This window comes from Crinia signifera, chromosome 4, assembly GCF_055691185.1.
Source record: "Crinia signifera chromosome 4, ASM5569118v1, whole genome shotgun sequence".
NCBI lineage: Eukaryota > Metazoa > Chordata > Amphibia > Anura > Myobatrachidae > Crinia > Crinia signifera.
The window spans coordinates 75,164,336-75,183,056 of record NC_139220.1 but is presented as its reverse complement, the minus strand read 5'-3'; the positions used below and the strand labels follow the sequence as shown (position 1 = coordinate 75,183,056).

The 18,721-nt window shown below is 46.0% G+C and overlaps 1 protein-coding gene across 3 annotated transcripts in view; it reads left to right on the top strand.

Moving 5' to 3' along the window:
• LOC146074104 (syncytin-1-like) overlaps nt 1-18,721 on the top strand; it is a 124,317-nt gene that overhangs the window by 82,468 nt on the left and 23,128 nt on the right. For 2 of the 3 annotated variants that reach the window (XM_083181860.1, XM_083181858.1), the window contains exon 2: nt 3,386-3,538. The exons of the other annotated variant lie outside the window; for it this stretch is intronic. The gene's annotated coding sequence lies outside the window, so the exon portion shown is untranslated. The remainder of the gene's footprint in view (nt 1-3,385; nt 3,539-18,721) is intronic. 3 annotated transcript variants of the gene reach the window in all.

The window sequence follows — 18,721 nt, the reverse complement described above, 5'->3', positions numbered from 1 at the left end:
AATGTTAATAATTGTTAATAAGTGTAAGAAGCCAAAGCTATATACAAAAAGTGATGAATGGAATTAAAATGCTAAAGGAACAGTGTGGATCCTAAAATTTCCTAGTACAGAGCCACATGATAATGGCTCTTACTTAAATATACATATACTAAGAGCTGCTCTCCTAGAGCAACCCCATAATGATCCATTTGGCATGTGAGAACAAGCACCTTCCCCTAATGCTACAGTAGCTCCCTTATACCTCTCACAACAGTAGTTTCTAAATTTGGTTACTGATATCATTCAGTATGTTGTGGGAAACAATGTGCTTTTTCTTACTTAAGATTACCCCTCCCTTTCATGTACCTGATCATGGGTGTAACTAGTACTCTGTGGGCCCCAATGAAAATCTTGTGTAGAGTTGGAAATTGGAGTGTAGAGGAGGAGAGGGGGTGGGGTGTAGAGTATGAGAGCAGGGTATAGAGTAGGAGAGAGGGAGGTTGTAGAGGTGGAGAAAGGGGGTGCAGAGGAGGAGATGGGGTAGATTAGGAGAGGGGGTGTAGAGGAGGAGATGGGGGTTGTAGTAGTAAAAGGAGAGCAGGGTGTGAAAATTTTGTGACAGCCATTAATCCCTCTCTCCCCCTCAGTGAAAGCACGTGTACCACCGGCTGCACTCCTTCTGCAAAGGGCCTCCTCCTCCGATTCCCAGCGTGAGGCCTCCTCCTCCCAATAGGCAGTGCCAGGCTTACTCGTTGCAATGCCTGGCACGAGGCCTCCTTCTTCCCACGGTGCAGTGCCTCCTCCTCCCTGCTATCCATGGCGCAGGCCTCCTTCTCCCCACGATCCCCAGCATGGACCTCCTCCTCCCTGTGATCCACAGTGCTGGCAGCATCTCTCTGGTGCCGGGTCTGATGCTCACGCTCAACAGAGCGGCACAAACTGATGGGAGCCAAGACAGCGTAGCAGCCACTGCCGCGCAGCTTTATTTTAAGAAAAAATAACTTCAGGAGGGTGCTGAGGGATGTCTGCAGGGCCCTTGGGCTCCCCCAACCGCTGGGCCCCATAGCAGCTGCATCCCCTGAACCCTCTGTAGTTACCCCATTGCACCTGAGTGATATCACTAAACTGTTAGAACATCTGCAGTATATATGATGGTATGAATCCAATGCACCTGCTATAATTGGCTGATTTAATTATTTGCAATGTGGGCAAGATACCGTCAGAACAGCCTGGGAATGCTTGTAACAGCAGTTCACCACAATCGCTTCATTTTTATCATCCAAAGTAATATAAGCTATAAATGTACCAGATGAACTATGACAATCATCCAATATCTATCATGAGTGGGTGTAAGCTGATTACATGGTATATGTCTGGAGGGGGATCTACACTTCTTGAATTCATATGGGATCTCCTATGACATCTATTCTGCTCTTATCTACCTAAAACACTCGATGACTGCAAAATCATTTCCTTCCAAAACACTGTGATGATTTGTCCCTTTGAATTTGTAACCATTGTGCTTAAGGTTGCTATCTTAATGCCTACACCAACATTTGTCTGTATTAATATGTCTGGCACTCGCTGCCCAGGCTCAATATATCAATGTCTCCGTGTACAGAAATTACATTCTGAGATGAATGTTCAGCCTGACACAATTTTCGTGCCATCAGCAAAAGATGGAATTTATTATGGCCATTAAATGATGAAGTCTCCTATCCAGATGTCAGTAAATGTTAAGGTTAGTGATCCCTTTGCCTTCAATGTCTTTAATAGCAAATTTCCCTATATGTTAATTAATGCAAATAATATTTAATGTATGGGCTGTCGTTCTGACCATCATTAATGTATTTGCAGATGTTACTTGTATTGGAGCTTCTACTGCAGCAAGTTAAGTGCTTCATGTCAAGCTCATTTTGAATTAATGAATAATAATTGGGAAAAAAAAACTTAGTAATTGGTTTGCACTATGCACCAAGTGTTTCAACATGGTGTTTCCACAGTCTTCCCAACGTGTGCAGCACTATTCATTCAAGGCACTTTGGGCCTTATTTTGGTTCATTCTTTCTGACAAAATCCTTCTTAGATGGGCAAAACCATGTGCACTGCAGGGGGGCAGGTGTTACTTGTGCAGAGAGAATTAGATTTGGGTGGGGTTTTACTTCAAAGTGAGATCTATATTGCAGTGTAAAAATAAAGCAGTCAGTATTTACCCTGCACAGAAACAAAATAACTCACCCAAATCTAATTCTCTCTGCACATGTTACATCTGCCCCCCTGCAGTGCACATGGTTTTGTCCATCTAAGAAGGATTTTGTCAGAAAGAATGAACCAAAATAAGGCCCTTTATTCTATTTATTACATATTTAGCAAGGTTAAAAAAAAAGACAAAAGTCCATTATCCAGGGTCCAGATAAAGGCAACACAATTCTACAGCAATACATCTGCCAATTTATTATTGCAGTGGGAACCAGAGGCAGGTTTTCCGCAGAGTAACCTAGGCACCTGTCTAGGGTCCAGTAGGTCCTTAGGGGCACCATAAAGATATTCTGGCCATGCAAAAGGTTTCCAGAGGTCTACTGCATGATCTCATGACATCACATGACGTTCTTTGATAGGATGCAAAATGTTTGGACACACAAAATGGTTACAACCAATATATGTGGTCAATGGAGAAAGAGAATTTGTAGAAAGCAACGTCTAGTAACGCAGTGCGACCCAGAATGCATAACTCTCTAAGATCAAAGTAGTGGGTAGTTGGAGGGTTTCAAAGTTCCTCCCCTAACCACAAGTCCCGGAGCTATTTGGAAGATGAATTATAAACCTCAATAGGATTAAATTTAGATTAAATACTCAGTTGCTGCAGGTGCTAGGTGAGTTTGCTACAATCTCACACAAGAGCAAAGAAAAAGAAAGGAATTTATAGCACTTTGCGCTACTGAGTATATTAATTGATGACCTCCGCTGAATAAAAGAACACTGGACACACTGTATTATATATTCAATTAAAAAAAAAAAAAGCATATTAATAGTACACATGAAAACAATAAGAATAAAATATAGTACAATGCAATCAATATTAGCTGGAATGCATTTTATGTATTGTATATAGAAATTTTTATAAAAATATATTGGTTATTGTGGAGAATGGTGGTATAGTTCTGGTTAGGTATAGAGTTAGTATAGGGCTAATTCCGGTACTTCCAGCAATAATAATGAGGTTAGTCTGTTAGTACAGATGGGGTCTGTTAGGCTAGGTTAATTTGTGCAAGTTTATGATCTTTCCGGCACATATATTTGTCACAGTAGTTGTTAGTAGTCTGTGGTTAGGTCCTTCAGACCATACATACAATTTGCAGCTGATAGTCACACCGTAATAGTATGCTCACCCTCCTCTATTTTGTAGAAGAATCCAGAGGGGCCGGGGAGCCGGATAATTCAACAGCTCTTCGAAATGAAGCAAAAGGTGGGCATACCGCAACTACCAATGGGTTGGACGGAGGTGTAATCTTTATATTCGATTCATCTGTTTCTGTCGTTTTGATCAACCCAACTTCCGGTAGGTATTATGGAGTGTAGATCAATATCAGTTTCTTTCACTGGTGTCAAGTGTTCTTTTTACTATGGGGTATGGGGATCCTCCCGTAATTTGACTCAGATATGTGGAAAAAATTTGAAATGATTCAAAATGTAAGGTGATTATTATTCTCGTGAACGAAAAGGTGGTGGGTCTCTGTGCTTTCTAGAATAACGACAGCATACCTCAGTTACCGCTACAATAATATACAAAACGTATATCAAGGTATCTAGTTTCAAACGTGATACAAACAATGGGTGTACCCCAACTCACTGTGGGTTGATATGTTCATTCACAGGTGATCGTTTGAATGGCAGTGATTGCTCACATCATGGAGTGTCGATGACATACCTCCCAACATTACCCTCTCCAGGAGGGACACATTGCTCTGCTCCTGCACCTCCCTCTTAATTTAGAATTGCCAGCACATGTGTTGAACACCATTTTGAGTAATTGACCTGTTCACCACAGGTGATGTAATCATACATTAATAGGAAAGTCCAGGAGCAGAGCAATGTGTCCCTCCTGGAGATATATAAGAACAAACCAATGTGTAGTGATATTATTTAAAATATAAAAGGAAGGGGGGTGAACATGGGTGGAATGGAGTGAAGTAAATCCCTGCACCAAAATTGTGAAAAACACCTTTAAATAAGTTAGGCATATACCTTATATCCCAGTGAAATATTTGGGTGTTGGTGTCTTAAACTCAAAGTGCTTGAATGTCAGGGATGAATAATGTGGTGGCGTACCTCACATGACACAATTGGGGGACACTTATATCGGTTTCTTTATGATGTAAGTGCAAAAGCTGATGGGCCTACCCATCGCACTATGATAAGTAATGGTTCCACACATATCATAGATTCTTAAACGTCCCAGTGTGTCTTTTTAGTAAGTGCAAGAGTTTTAAATGGCACTGAAGTTATCTTCTTATTCTCATTTATCACCATGCAAAAAACTCTTAGTAAATAATCTAACTCTCTCCGCACATGTTACATCTGCTCCACCTGCAGTGCATATGGTTTTGTCCATTAGAGAGAGAATTTACTTCTGCGAGTGAACCAGAATCAGGCCCTCTAAGCAGTGGCGTAACTTGAAATTTACCCCCCCCCCCAACATTTAATTATGAAAATGCTTTACCTACTTAGGGTTAGGCTGCAGGAGTGTGAGGGGGGTCGGAGATTAGTTTTAGCAGCAAAGCTTGTCTGTTTTCCTTCTATCCCTTGCAGCACAGCATGCTTTATGTACAGACCCCCAGATGCTGAGTCCCCACTCTGTCACAGGTGCACAGAGGGCTGCCTCAGGGCTTCACCACCCTTCATTCCTTCCCTCCCACAGCACACAACTGCCCCCATCCCCGTTCACCTTAGTGTGTGCGTTGTGCCTGCTGTCGGAGGCATGCAGGAAGATGTCCATGCAGCGGTCTCCGGCCGGCGCTGGCAGTGAAGTGCTGCTGCCGGTCACTGTTGAGAACCCACCACCGCGCTGGGAGATTAGGACAGAGGGGGAAGAAGGCAGCTTGCAGAGCGGGAGGAGGCAGAGTGACCCTGGCACCGGGCGCTACTTTCACGGACGTGGTAGTGCAGCAGCAGGGAGTGCCCTGGCAGCAGAGGTGCTGTCACAGCGCTGGCAGTGAAGTGCTGCTGCCGGTCACTGTGGAGAACCCGAGGCCCCGCTGGGAGATGAGGTTGTAGGGGGAAGAAGCAGCTCGCAGAGCGGGAGGATGCAGAGTGACCCTGGTGCCGGGCGCTACTCCCATGGATGTGGCAGCAGGAAGGCGCTTTCCCAGCGTCACATTCTCTGCTGATGCCCCTGTCACGAGCAGCATATACTGTCAGGACCAAGGTATTTTTAGGGCGCCCCGCAGACCCAAGCTCCTCCAAGCCAGCGCGGGGGCTGCTGTATTATAGTTACGCCACTGCCTCTAAGTATATTGTGTTGAGACCTGGGATATTGCCATTTCAATTAAGTCTACCCGGTTACTGGTCAGCGTGGTCAGGACTGCATTACTTGCCTACCACCGCGGCCGGTGCAGACCCGGTGTTGTCGCTTCGGCGGACCTGCAGCACTGGTTTCTTTGAACATGTCAGCCCGCCCCTATAGATGTCACTGCGAACGGTGAGAAATCGCATGTGATTTATCACTTGCAACTTGCTGGGAGCAGGGGGGGAGGTGGATGCGGGCGAGGGGAACAGGCAGCAGGGGATGGCAGTGCAGTGCCTGTGACCAGAGAGCCAGGTGGAGGGAGAAGGGGGCGGCGCAGGAAACTGAGCTGGGCAGAGGAATCTGCTGCCGGGCAGCGTGCATGCATCAGTAGCATTGGAGCACTTAAAAGAAAAAAAAAGCCCATACCAATAAATGGGGAGCCACTGATTGGCTGAGACCTCTCTCAGTCAATCGCTGATTGTGTGAGAGAGGTCTCAGCCAATCAATGGCTGCCTATTCATTGGTATGTTTTTTTTTTTTAGTGTTCCACTGCTCCCACCTCTGGCGCTGCCATGCAGTGTTTTCTCCTGCCCCCTGGTTCCTTGCACCGCCACCCCTGCTCCCTCCACCTGGCTCTCTGGTAGCTGGCATCCCCCGCCCGCTGCCGTCACCCGTCTGGATCTGGGCTGCACATAAGATTTAGCAAATCTTATGTGGAGCCTGTCCGGCCTCCTGAATACGATCTGAAGCGCACGGGACCACGCATTGAGTCGGAGGAGATGTCTACATGTGCGATTTGGGCCAATTTCACAGCCGGATTCATCCGAATGGGGTAAAATCATGCCCAAATCACATAGTGTATGGGGACCTTTACAGTACCAGAGAATGCAGGACAGGTACAGGTATATAAAGCGGTATCCCAACTGTCCTGATTTTCAAAGGACAGTCCCTTTTTAGGGGGACTCTCCTGCATTCCTCTTGGGGCAGGCAGTGTCCCACGGTGGTGGTGAGGTGGGGGGCACTTGGGAGTCTCCCCTGCTACTTGCTGCTTTGCTTAGCGGAGTATAAATGCTATGCGTCTATTCACTGAAGTAAGGGACAGTTGGGAGGTACAGTATGTATTGCTGTTTCAGAATTCATAACACGCAAACAAGCATCAGTGGAGGAAACTAGGGCTAGATGCCATTGTAGGGGGAATAGAGTAGAAGATGGTCTAAGTAAGAGAAGGAAAAGCACACAAGGGGAGAGGGCCCTGCTCGTAGGTGCTTACATTCTGAAGTGGAGGGGCAGACTGACAGGGGTGACAGATGGGGTACACAGTGAGTATGGAACAGAGGGTTAGGATGAGAGACTGGGTTTCATTTGCTAAAAATGGAATACACATTACAAGGGTTGTCAATTACGGAAGTCCTTGGATAATCCCTTTAAATATATATAACATCCATAAATGAAAAGATCATTGTATCAGTTGGTGAAGGATTTCAGATTCTTCTCATGTAATGATGGGAGAGCTCCCTCAATGGTGATCAGGTGACTACAGTAAGATGCCACATTTTTTGCTTGAGGGACTTTCACAGCCTAAGGTGTTTTTCCATTTCATATTATCAGCTGGGCTCAGGCTGAGGTCCGTTATGAATCATAGTTTCACAGCTACAATATCTCTCCTTTCAATTTTCCTTGCAGTTAACCCCTTACCATCATTTGTGACTGCAGAGACAAATTTAAACACATTTTACATCCAATAAAATAAATGATTAATACAGAAACATTTTATTAACAGTTTTTATGGATGCAAAATGATTTGGGTTGATTGAAATATAATTCCTTTCCTTGCTTGTTTGGATCTACTGTATAGCTAACAGGTCATTCTTACAGGAATCTGTAGAAGTATGTGTTCAATAAGATCGCTGACTAAGAAGGCGTCATGAAAGAAGGTTATAAATTACAAACCCTTATTTTCAGGGCCGGATTATAAGAGACAGGCGCAGTTGTCCCAGGGCCTCCACACATTGCTCAGATGTGAGGAATCAGTGTGCTGTCCCATTTTCCCAGCACCCATACTTAGATTGCTGCTCTAGGCCTAGACCACTGTTGTGCACCTGAGTTGGGTTGGATAGTAGCGATCCAGTTCCACATGTTCTCTTTACCCTTTATCACCAGAGAAAAGCTGGTCACAAGAACCCAAGGGTACAAGAATAACTGATGCCCGCATTTGAATACAATTCCAAACCGGACAGGTTTGGTCCAGCCAGACCTGGAAAAAAATAGGGAAAACAATGACCCAAGGTATAATTTACACATCTGTTTGTCATCCCTTGAGAGTGCCGGTTCAGTGGACCTCACATGGCCTTGTGAGATCCAAAAGTACATTTCAGGGTGTAAGTCCTACACAAGTAATAAGTGGGTGGCTGAGGTTAATTTCCTATATTGATCATTCACCATGACGTTTTGGGAGGAGGTGTGGCCTCATGAAAAGGGCATGGCGTTTGGGCGGAGGTGTGGCCTAGCAGAAAAAGACTAGAGATACAGTAGATGGTGGTTTTAGAATTTGAAGAATGCCTCAGACTATTTCTTCCTATGGAATAAAGCTACATCAATAACCTCCGTAGGTGAGTGTGGTGCTTTCAGCCTGATCCGCTGGCACTAATATTTTTTCTCCCACTGCTTTCTTCACTGAAAATCAATCACGCTCTATTTTTTGGTGTGCTAAAGCAATACTGCGGACATGGGAATGCGGCACATTTGTATATAAGCTTATAAAAGCATGTTCATTTGGGATAAGTAGAACCGAACAAATAATTTCAGAACTATTAAGTTATGCTATAATGTTAATTACAATGATGACTGACAATGGACGAGATTCACCAAACACAAAATGCTGCAAAACCCCTGTTTTCTGGGTTTTTACTGCATTTTCATATGCAGCAAAGCCCCACCGCCGGGGCTTCACTGCGGGGGGGGGGGGTTTACGCCAGTTCTAGGTGGCGTAATCCCATGGAAGCCTAAGGGCTTCCCTTCGTGTCCCCCGCCGCCCCGCGTGCCCCCCGCCGAATCCCCCTCACCTGTGTCTGGGCAGCCTCCCGCTGTGCTGCCCGGACCAGTGACCTCCTCCTGCCTGCACCGCTTCTGGGTGCAGGGAGGAGGAAGAGGAGCCCTCTCACAGCCGGCTGAGGGTTCAGGGAGGGAGGGGGGACCCGCTGCACATCACTGGCCATAGGGGGATAGACTACCCATAGGTATCATATATACTACCCACTAAAACCAAGTGATGTACGGTACCCCCCCCCCAAGCCTGAGTGACATATCGCACCAACCCTCCCCACCCCCAGCAGCCTACAGTACCCAACCTAGGCTACCCTCCTGGCCCCACTACTTCCAGCATAACCCCTCTCCCAGTAACAGATATATATATTTTTTAAATAGCCATCTTAGACTAGTACCTGTGACATACAGACTGCATGTAAGATACAGTACTACTCACCAACATAGATCCACAGGTATCGGAGCAGGAGCAGCAGCCAGCCCAGACCCATCACAAAAGAAATACAGCAGCAGAGTCTATCAGCGCAATGTGCACATTGCATAGTAGCTAGCCAGCAAGATAAGGAAAATGGCGCCTAGAGGAGTAAAGATTCCCACCATGGCCTTAACTGTGCAGAGTTTGTATATTATCTCCATGCTTGCGTGGGTTTCCTCAGAGTTCTCTGGTTTCCTCCCACAATTAAAAATATACAGGTAGGTTAATTGTCTCCCCAAAAGCAAAACCCTAGAATGTCTGTGTGCTTGTACATGTGGTAGGGAAGATAGAGTGTAAGCTCCACTGGGGCAGGGGCTGATGTGAATGTTCAAATATTCTCTGTAAAGCACTGCGGAATATACGCTATATAAATAACTGGTGACGGTGAAAGCACAGACATAGTCCCGCTGGGGCCCAATTTAATGCACTCAAACTGCACTGACACTCACACTGTGCAACAGCACTCACACTGCACTGACACTCAAACTGTGCAGCAGCAGGCTTGCAGCAACTCGCTGCATAATGTCTGCGCTCACGTTGACAGGAGGAGGACAGAGTGGCTGGACTATAATATTACCAGTCTGCTGAGCTCAGCAAATAAGTGACCGGTGACCTCTGTCCCCTGGCCACCCAGCATGCGGTAGTGTGTCTGACTATGACTGACTGGTTTACTGTTAACTTATTCTCATGGGTGTCAGCTGGCTGCCTGCTCTCCCCACTGAAGTGGTACAAAGGATCTACAGCCAAAAGGTTGACAACCATTAGGTCGACAAGCAAAAAGGTCAACATGCAAAAAGGTCGACATGGAAAAAAGGCCGACACAAGCATTAGGTCGACAGTGTCTAGGTCAACAGCCAAAATCCGACATGAGGTTTTTCACAGTTTTTTACCCGAATGTCGACACAGTCGACATGGACACAGTTTGAAGTGCACTGCACTGCTCCACGGGCAGTTGCACAGCTTGTCCCCCTGTAAAAACAGCCCAGGAGAGTACAGTCTGTGCAGTGCTCAGTGTGGTTTCAATGTGTAGTGCCTCTGAAGTTAAAAATGCCCTCATGTGAACACCATTCAAGTGACTGCGTAACTGCCATTATGCTATCCAAGGAGCTAGTATCCAGGGCCGGATTAAGAATGGGCCTGATGGAGCTACAGCTCCAGGCTTGCATTGCTAGCCCCCCGGGAACCGGAGATACCGCTAGGCAAACCTGGAACGTTTTCCCCATAGGATAATATGGAACCCGCTAATTCGGACCTCCACCCGGTTCCCCCCGGCAGCCAGTTTCCCCTCCGGCATCACAGAAGCTCGAGGTTGATCTCAGTCGAACCCAAATCGCTGGGCCTTCAATCTGATACCTGGTCCATATGGGTTCATTGGTTCTGGAGATATTGCGGGTAAACATTTCTGAAATGTAATTTTATGGACCCAAACGGCCCAGTTTCACGTCTCCAAAATTATTCGAAGCCTACATGTAAATGGTGTCAGTTGGTCCGAAGATATAGCTGGTTGTTTAAAGGGGGGCGGCGGTGGTTTTCTCTCCCACTCGCACCAGAAAATGCAGGGACTAGGCTGGTGTAAAAGGGGCCAGTCCGGGTAAGTCCCTGCATTTTCTGGTATGAAAGGGTTATTATTTCAAATAGCCGGGATATGCAGTGCTCTGAATACAGCCGGGCAGCACCCTGCTCTCTGCCCGGCTGTCAATCGCTGTCATTTCAGCACAGCGGCGGCTGTCCCCCAGTTACCGTGAGCATGTATTCCCCCTTGACAATGATCATGTAATCCCACATGGCAATGAGCATGGAACCCCTGGCAATGAGGATGGAACACCTGGCAATGAACATGGAACCCCTGGCAATGAAGGTAAGCAACACTTATGTAGTATAATTTTTAATAGGCATTATGGTGTTTGGCATAATACGTAATGGAGATTATGGTGTGTGGCTTAACATGTAATGGGCATTATGGTGTAAATTCTTAATGTGCTCCTTAATGCGCACCTTAATGCCCCTATTTATGAAGCATATTGTGCATTATTGCTCAATCTGTTTGGTATAGTGCAGGCATGTCCAAACTATGGCCCTCCAGCTGTTACTAAACTACAAGTCCCATCATGCATTGCCACAGTTTTGCTATTAAGGAATGCTAAAACTATGTCAAGGCATGCTGGAACGTGTAGTTTCACTACAACTGGAGGGCCACTGTTTGGACATGCCTGGTATAGTGTGCATTTTGGCTCAATCCATGTGGCAAAATGTAAATGTTGCCTTAATCGGTGTGCCAAAGTGTGAATTTTGGCTCACTCTGTGTGAATTTTGGCTCATTCCATGTGGCATAATGTGTAAGAGGCAAGTATAGTATAAGGGGGTTACTATTGTGTTGCATGATTTTTGTAAGGGGTATATGGTGTGGTAAACTTAGGTGACCACATAAAAGGTACCAAGTTTCGGCTTTCAGTCATTTTTTTATGACTGGAGTGCCGCCTCACCCCGCAAGTATCTTAGGACATCGGCGTCCTGCGGGTGCACCTTTGGAGGGCACCCGCCGATATATCTCCCTGCATTTTTCTTATGCCAGCCCCCCCTACCTTTTCCAGGCATATATAATTAGTTGAAAGTATTTACACAAATACAGACACATCAATGAGCAGACCACCCAACCAGAACACTGGCCATGCCCCCCACATTATTAGGTGCTGGCCACAACCCCTATTATTGTGCATAATAGGCCCTTGATCATTTTCAGCTCCAGGCCCATTTAGACCTTAATCTGACTCTGCTAGTATCGACAGTATAACAGCAAGATATCCGAGCAGCTCCTCACCTAGCTTCCTGTGACTTGTCTTCTCTAAATCCAATTTACGTCCTTTGCAGTCTCCAGGCAGCTTTTTAAGCAACACCATCAATGTGAGAGAGGGAGCAACAACAGCCACCGCCAATAGAAGATGATTAGTGGATGACAAAGATGGAGGATGTGCCAGCAGCCAGATCTGGACCCACTAACGTCAGACAGTTGTCTAAAAAGAGTAAACACAGTTGTTTGACAATAAATGGCTTCAACCAAGGGCGAAACTACCATAGGTGCGGTGTGTGCAGCTGCTATGGGGCCCAGAGCTGAAAGGGGCCCACTTTGCCTGTCAAAATATCACGTGCTGTATACAATTTGTTTGTAAGGGTCCTTACAAACTTTTGCTATGGAGCCCACATGTATCTAGTTATGCCACTGGCTTCACCCAACTGCTAACCATGAGTGAAAGAAAAGTTTGTGAGTTTGAGTGAAAGAAAAGTTTGTGAGTTTTCATTCATATTCTCAGACAAATGGCCAGAGAATAACAAATTCTGCTAGGGTATGCAAACTTACGAGCACAACTGTATATATGCAATGTGTGTGTGTGTGTGTGTGTGTGTGTGTGTGTGTGTGTGTGTGTGTATGCTGTGTGCATTGTGTATGTATTTATACTGTGCATGTTGTATATGTATGTATGTATGTATGTATGTATGCTGGGTGTCTGTTTATTTAGTCCTTTGGGCCCCCATATCTTAAGTACCCTGGGCCTCCTGTAACATTAATCCTTATTATATATATCATGTCCTCTTATAAATAAAATGTATCCAACCTTTTTTTCATACAGTAGATGTTTAATTATTCTATAAAGGAATATATTAAAAACAGAAACCATCCCTATACTATACTACAGCAAAATGAATTATTATCCAGCTTTATTTACTGTATCTTATTAATGTAATTAGTTTTAAATGACAAGTGGAAATTGTTTGAAGTATAAGAAGCTTACAGAACATTTTGTTACTAACACAGTTGAAGAAGTAATAGGACTGCATGGGAGGCCTGGCTTTTGTCTGCCCTCAGTAATCTGCACGTGTGTGGAACAATAAAAAAAATCCAGATTTTATCTGGTTACAACCCTAGAATTGTATTGTAATCATTATACACAAATGTAATTTTTTGTGATTAAAATTAAAAATATTATTACATATGCTAATATAGAGATTGAGGGTGACATTCTATGGGATGAGATAAATGCACATTTTTTTATCTCGCACCACATCGCCGCTCTTCACACTTTTTTAATTCGCATTTTTTGGTAATAATTTGCATATTTAATGGGATGCGATTTGGAGGTTGAAAAGTGCGATGTAGTGTGATTTGCGGCGAAGTGGTGCGATTTTATGACACCAAAAAGTGTGATTTCTTCCACCGGTCATGTGCGAGTTTCGGACCAACCGGAGTGCGATTTACAAGACTGTCTCCGCATGACTAAGAACCCCCTAACTTATTGGCCCACCTCTGTCCCCTCCATTATGTATCACACCCCCTATATAAAGAGGCACTGGCGCCATTTCACTCTTTGATAGGAAGTAAGGAGCATGGAGAGGAGCAGTGGCAGTGTGAGCAGAGGAAGAGGTGTTGGTGGCAGAGTGAGGAGTGGCAGAGTGAGGAGTGGCAGAGGGAGCAGTGGCAGAGGGAGCAGTGGCAGCAGCCAGCCAAGTGGAAGAGGCAGTAGAGGACTGCTGAAGGGAGTGGCAGCAGTGTGGCAGGCAGCATGGCCACAGCAAGGCCAGCCCCAGATCAGGCCCTGGCAGACCAGCCCCAGCAGTAGGAGGTGGAGGATCCGCTGGCATCCCCATCCTATACCCAGGACCTATTCCGTACCCCAGAGCAGCTGCAGGAGGGCCACATGTCAGTGGTGGAGGAAGATGGAGGTGAGGAGGAGGAAGACACTGGCATGGAGGAGGAGGGGTACATGGCTGGAGTAAAAAATGAGGAGGAGGAGGAGGAGGTAGAAGCTGGCCGCACAAAAAATGGCCGAAAGGTCAGATACTCATACGAGGAAAATGCTACGCTTGTCCAGGCTATCATACCAGTGTTTGACCGGTTACTGGGGAAAAGTCACCACAAGACCACTGCACAGTGGAAAAGGGCTATGTGGAAGGACATCACCCAGGCAGTGAACGCTGTGGGGGAAATTTACCAAAAAACCTAGTTTTTCGTATTGGTATTTTCCCTACGACTGCATACGACTGTTTTAGTCGTATGCAAAGTCGTGTTCCGGAGGGGAAATTACAAAGCAGTCAGATACGACTGCTTTGTAACCCTCCGATGGTGTAACTATTCGTATTAGCTGGCCATATATACGGCCGCTAATACGAATTTTTCTAGCAGTCTGCATGGATCAGTCAGATCCGTGCAGGCTGCAACGTGTAAAAAAAAATAGAAAAATAAATAAATATAAAAAAAAAAACGGCGTGGGGTCCCCCCCACAGCCGAAACCAGCACCAGGCTGACGGAGCCTGGAGCCGGTAATTAAAAATCAGGGAACCCGACAAATAGGGGTTCCCCGATTTTTAACAACCAGCCCCAGGCTCCTGCTCTGGGGCTGGTTCCCAAAATACGGGGGACAAAATGAGTAGGGGTCCCCCGTATTTTAAGAACCAGCCCCAGGCAAAACCAGCCAGCAGGGTAATGCCACAGCCGGGGGGAGACTTTTTATACAAGTCCCCCCGGCCAAAGCATTCATCCCTACCGACCAGTCAGCCTGGCCAGGGGCCCTGGGGGAGTGGGGACCCCCCCCCCCAATGAAGGGGTCCCCCCCCTCCAGGACTTACCTGACCAGGCTGAAGCCTGGTACTGTCCCCGATGCCCCTGGGCGGTGGGCATCGGGCTGATAATGGTGTAAAAAAAAAGATTAAACTATTGTTTTTTACTGTGGCACTACAAGTGCCAGCAAGCTGGGACTTGGAGAACCACAAGTCCCAGCCTGCTGGGCATTAAAGGGCCCGCTGGCACTTGTAGTTCCACAGTTAAAAAAATAGTACAATAAACACACTGACACAATGAAAATAAAAGTTTAATACACACATTACATACATACTGATACTTACCTTTCTTGATCCCGTAGGTAGCCCTGGTCCTGATGTCCTGTGTCGTCCTCCAGGTCCATGTCGGCTGTCTGCGTCGTCCTCCAGGTCCATGTCGACGGTCCGTGTCGTCCTCCAGGTCCATGGCGGTGTCCGGGTCCGGAGAAATCCATGTTGGAGCTACGTCGGATCAAGAGAAGACTTCTTCAGCGCAGGACCAGGTGAGTAGGATTTCCTTCCACAGCTCCAACATGGATTTCTTCGGACCCGGACACCGCCATGGACCTGGTGGAGGACGACACAGACCGTCGACATGGACCTGGAGGACGACGCAGACAGCCGACATGGACCTGGAGAACGACACAGGACATCAGGACCAGGGCTACCTACGGGATCAAGAAAGGTAAGTATCAGTATGTATGTAATGTGTGTATTAAACTTTTATTTTCATTGTGTCAGTGTGTTTATTGTACTATTTTTTAACTGTGGAACTACAAGTGCCAGCGGGCCCTTTAATGCCCAGCAGGCTGGGACTTGTGGTTCTCCAAGTCCCAGCTTGCTGGGGAGGCTTGCTGGCACTTGTAGTGCCACAGTAAAAAACAATAGTTTCATCTTTTTTTTTACACCATAATCAGCCCGATGCCCACCGCCCAGGGGCATCGGGGACAGTACCAGGCTTCAGCCTGGTCAGGTAAGTCCTGGAGGGGGTGACCCCTTCATTGGGGGGGTCCCCACTCCCCCAGGGCCCCTGGCCAGGCTGACCGGTCACAGGGATGAATGCTTTGGCCGGGGGGACTTGTATAAAAAGTCTCCCCCCGGCTGTGGCATTACCCTGCTGGCTGGTTTTGCCTGGGGCTGGTTCTTAAAATACGGGGGACCCCTACTCATTTTGTCCCCCGTATTTTGGGAACCAGCCCCAGAGCAGGAGCCTGGGGCTGGTTGTTAAAAATCGGGGAACCCCTATTTGTAGGGTTCCCTGATTTTTAATTACCGGCTCCAGGCTCCGTCAGCCTGGTGCTGGTTATGGCTGTGGGGGGGACCCCACGCCGGGTTTTTTTTATATTAAATTTTTTTTCTATTTTTTTACACTGAAGCCTGCACGGATCTGACTGATCCGTGCAGGCTTAAAGCAAATAGAACAGGAAAATGGTGTTCTATTTTCCTGTCGTATTTGCGTGGGTGTTTCACACCACTTAGCAGCCGTATTATCAGTACGGCTGCTTAGTAAATCAGAAACCACCATTCTTTTGAATGGTGATTTCTGTCGTATCCTATCGGTGGTGTAGGACATTCGTATTTGTAAATACAAATACGAATGTTCCATTTTTAGGACTACGAATTGTTGTATTTTTGGGATTGTAAATCCCGAAAATACAAATTCGTAAAAAAAAGGTGTATTTCTGCCTACGAATACACCTTTTTTCTACGAATCCATTTTGGTAAATGTCCCCCTGTAAGTCAGCACAAGCGCCTGGTCAGAAATGTCAAGAAGAGGTTCAACGATATCAAGAGACAGCTCAAAAGTAAAATGGCCATGGAGTTGGAGGAGGCCACCAAGACTGGCGGAGGAAGCCCCACCACTGCTACACGTCCTATGAGGTCAAGCACAAAAGAATCATACCCCCTGAGGTCCTGCCTGGCATGCACGTCGCGGATACCGATAGGCCACCAACGCCATCCAGAGCTGGTAAGTGTTACCACATGCAATCTTAAACATACATGGCAATGTTTTCAAACTGTAATGTTCACTTGTATTGTTATGCTAAGTAAAGTGCTGCTGTGGAACTACATAGCCCAGCAAGGTCAGGGACAAAAAATTGCCTGCTCCTACTTTCAAATTGGTCATAATGCTGGGCCTTGTAGTTCCACAACTGCTGATATTGATCAACACTTTAACATTATTTCTAGCAGCTGGCCCAAAAAACATTGGTGTACTGGTGGTTTAGCTGCCATGCCTACATACCACAGATTATCCACCAGTTGTAATGTGTCAAATAGTTTAATAATAATCTAACAAAAAATTCAGGTGTAAAACATATGTCAAATAATGTGGGGACTAAATCATGTAGTCCTTAACCAAAGGAAGTATTGGCCAGTAATGTAATTTCAATGTATTTTTGGCATAAATGCTTATCCATTGCAAGGTAGATAATGGCTGCCCATCTTTCCTTTCACAGATTGTCCATCCCGAAGTGCTCACGCATCACAGAAAAGAAGGCCCGTTGGTGCAGAATCTGTGGAAGCAGGTAAATGAACAAAAAACAGGCTATTACACATACAGTACACACACCCATGTCACTTCAACAATATCTCACACTACATTCATCTCCTGCTGCTACATTGCAACGGAAATGAATTTAATCTGACCTAGCCATCTCACTTATTATTAATGTCAATGTTACATGCAGTATCGGGGTACATGTGTAAGTACATAATACCCCTAGGTATGTGCGTTCAGCATCTCAAGCCCTTTCAAAAACAGTACTGAAGAGAGACTGGCCTATATATGCATCAGTATTTACCTCTTCATCTGTATCCACAGGTACTGTACAAATAGAAACACAACCAACAGAATCCTCTATTATGATGTTGGACGAAATGAACATCATTCCAGAACCCTTGGAGACCTTTGCGGCTGAGGAGGAAATGCAGACGTCATCACAGAGTGATCTTCCCCCAAGTGGGGTGACTCCCAACCCACCCCCACCCACAAACACACCCCATACAGCAGCTTCTGCTGCACAAGTAGCTAAATCCTTGGTAAATTTCAAGGAGAAACAAATAGAATTTATGGCCTCCCAAAGCCTGCAAATAGGGAACATCCAGGGGTACATGCGTCACACTTTTCTTCAATTAAGAAAAATTTCAAGGAGTGTACGGGTTGGTGTAGGTACTCATGTGCGCATGGCTAATAGCATTGACACCCGTTTTGCAGATCTTACTTCTGCTGTAAGGGAACAGAATAGCCATATTGGCAACCTTGCGCAAAGTATAGCTGCACTTAACCAATCGTGTACAGCGCAGACCAATGCCTTAATAGTTATGCAGGCACAACTTCAGCAGATGGAAGGCAATGTCATAGGTGCAGCAGCATCTACACTGAGTAGTGTATCTAGTACCCCAGTAAGTGGCTCCCCCACTTCCCCACCCCGTTGGAGTATTAGGACCCGGGGTGGCCTGGGTGCAGCTTAAAGAAGTGGTTTAGGGTGGCCTGATGGTGGGAGAAAATAATTCATATTTTTTATACATTTTTAATTTGCATCTAATATGCAATACATCTTGTTACATCCCCCGACAGTTCAAATGTTTGAGTGACAAAAATGCAGGTTGTTTATGACATACTATACTGCAGTAAAAATGTCTAAACGCATACCATTTTGTCTGTGTATTATTTATGAACCAATTGTTGTGTGAAATATGACATAGTGTAATGGTATATGACAATGGGATTGCTGAAAAGTAGTGTTGGGTAACTTCTGGCCCGTTAAAGGTTGTGGAACTACATATTCCAGCAAGCTCTGGCACTCATTGTTTGGACTGTAATGGTTATAGTGTGTCAGGGCATGTTGGCACGTGTAGTTCCACAACACCAGGTGAGCCATGTTTTAGAGCAAAATTAATTCATACATGTTACAAATGTACTTACAAGCAGTGGCGTAACTTGTGTAAGGCAGCCCCCGCTGCCGCTTGGGGGAGCGGGGACTGTGTGGGCGCCTGCACCCGCGGGCACACACTGAGAAATCATCTCAGTGAATGACGTCTGAGCATACACACCACTGCGGCGCGCGCTGGTAGGAGGAGGAGGGACAGTGTTTGTGATGTGCTCTCCTCCTGCTCCAGCGGCGCCG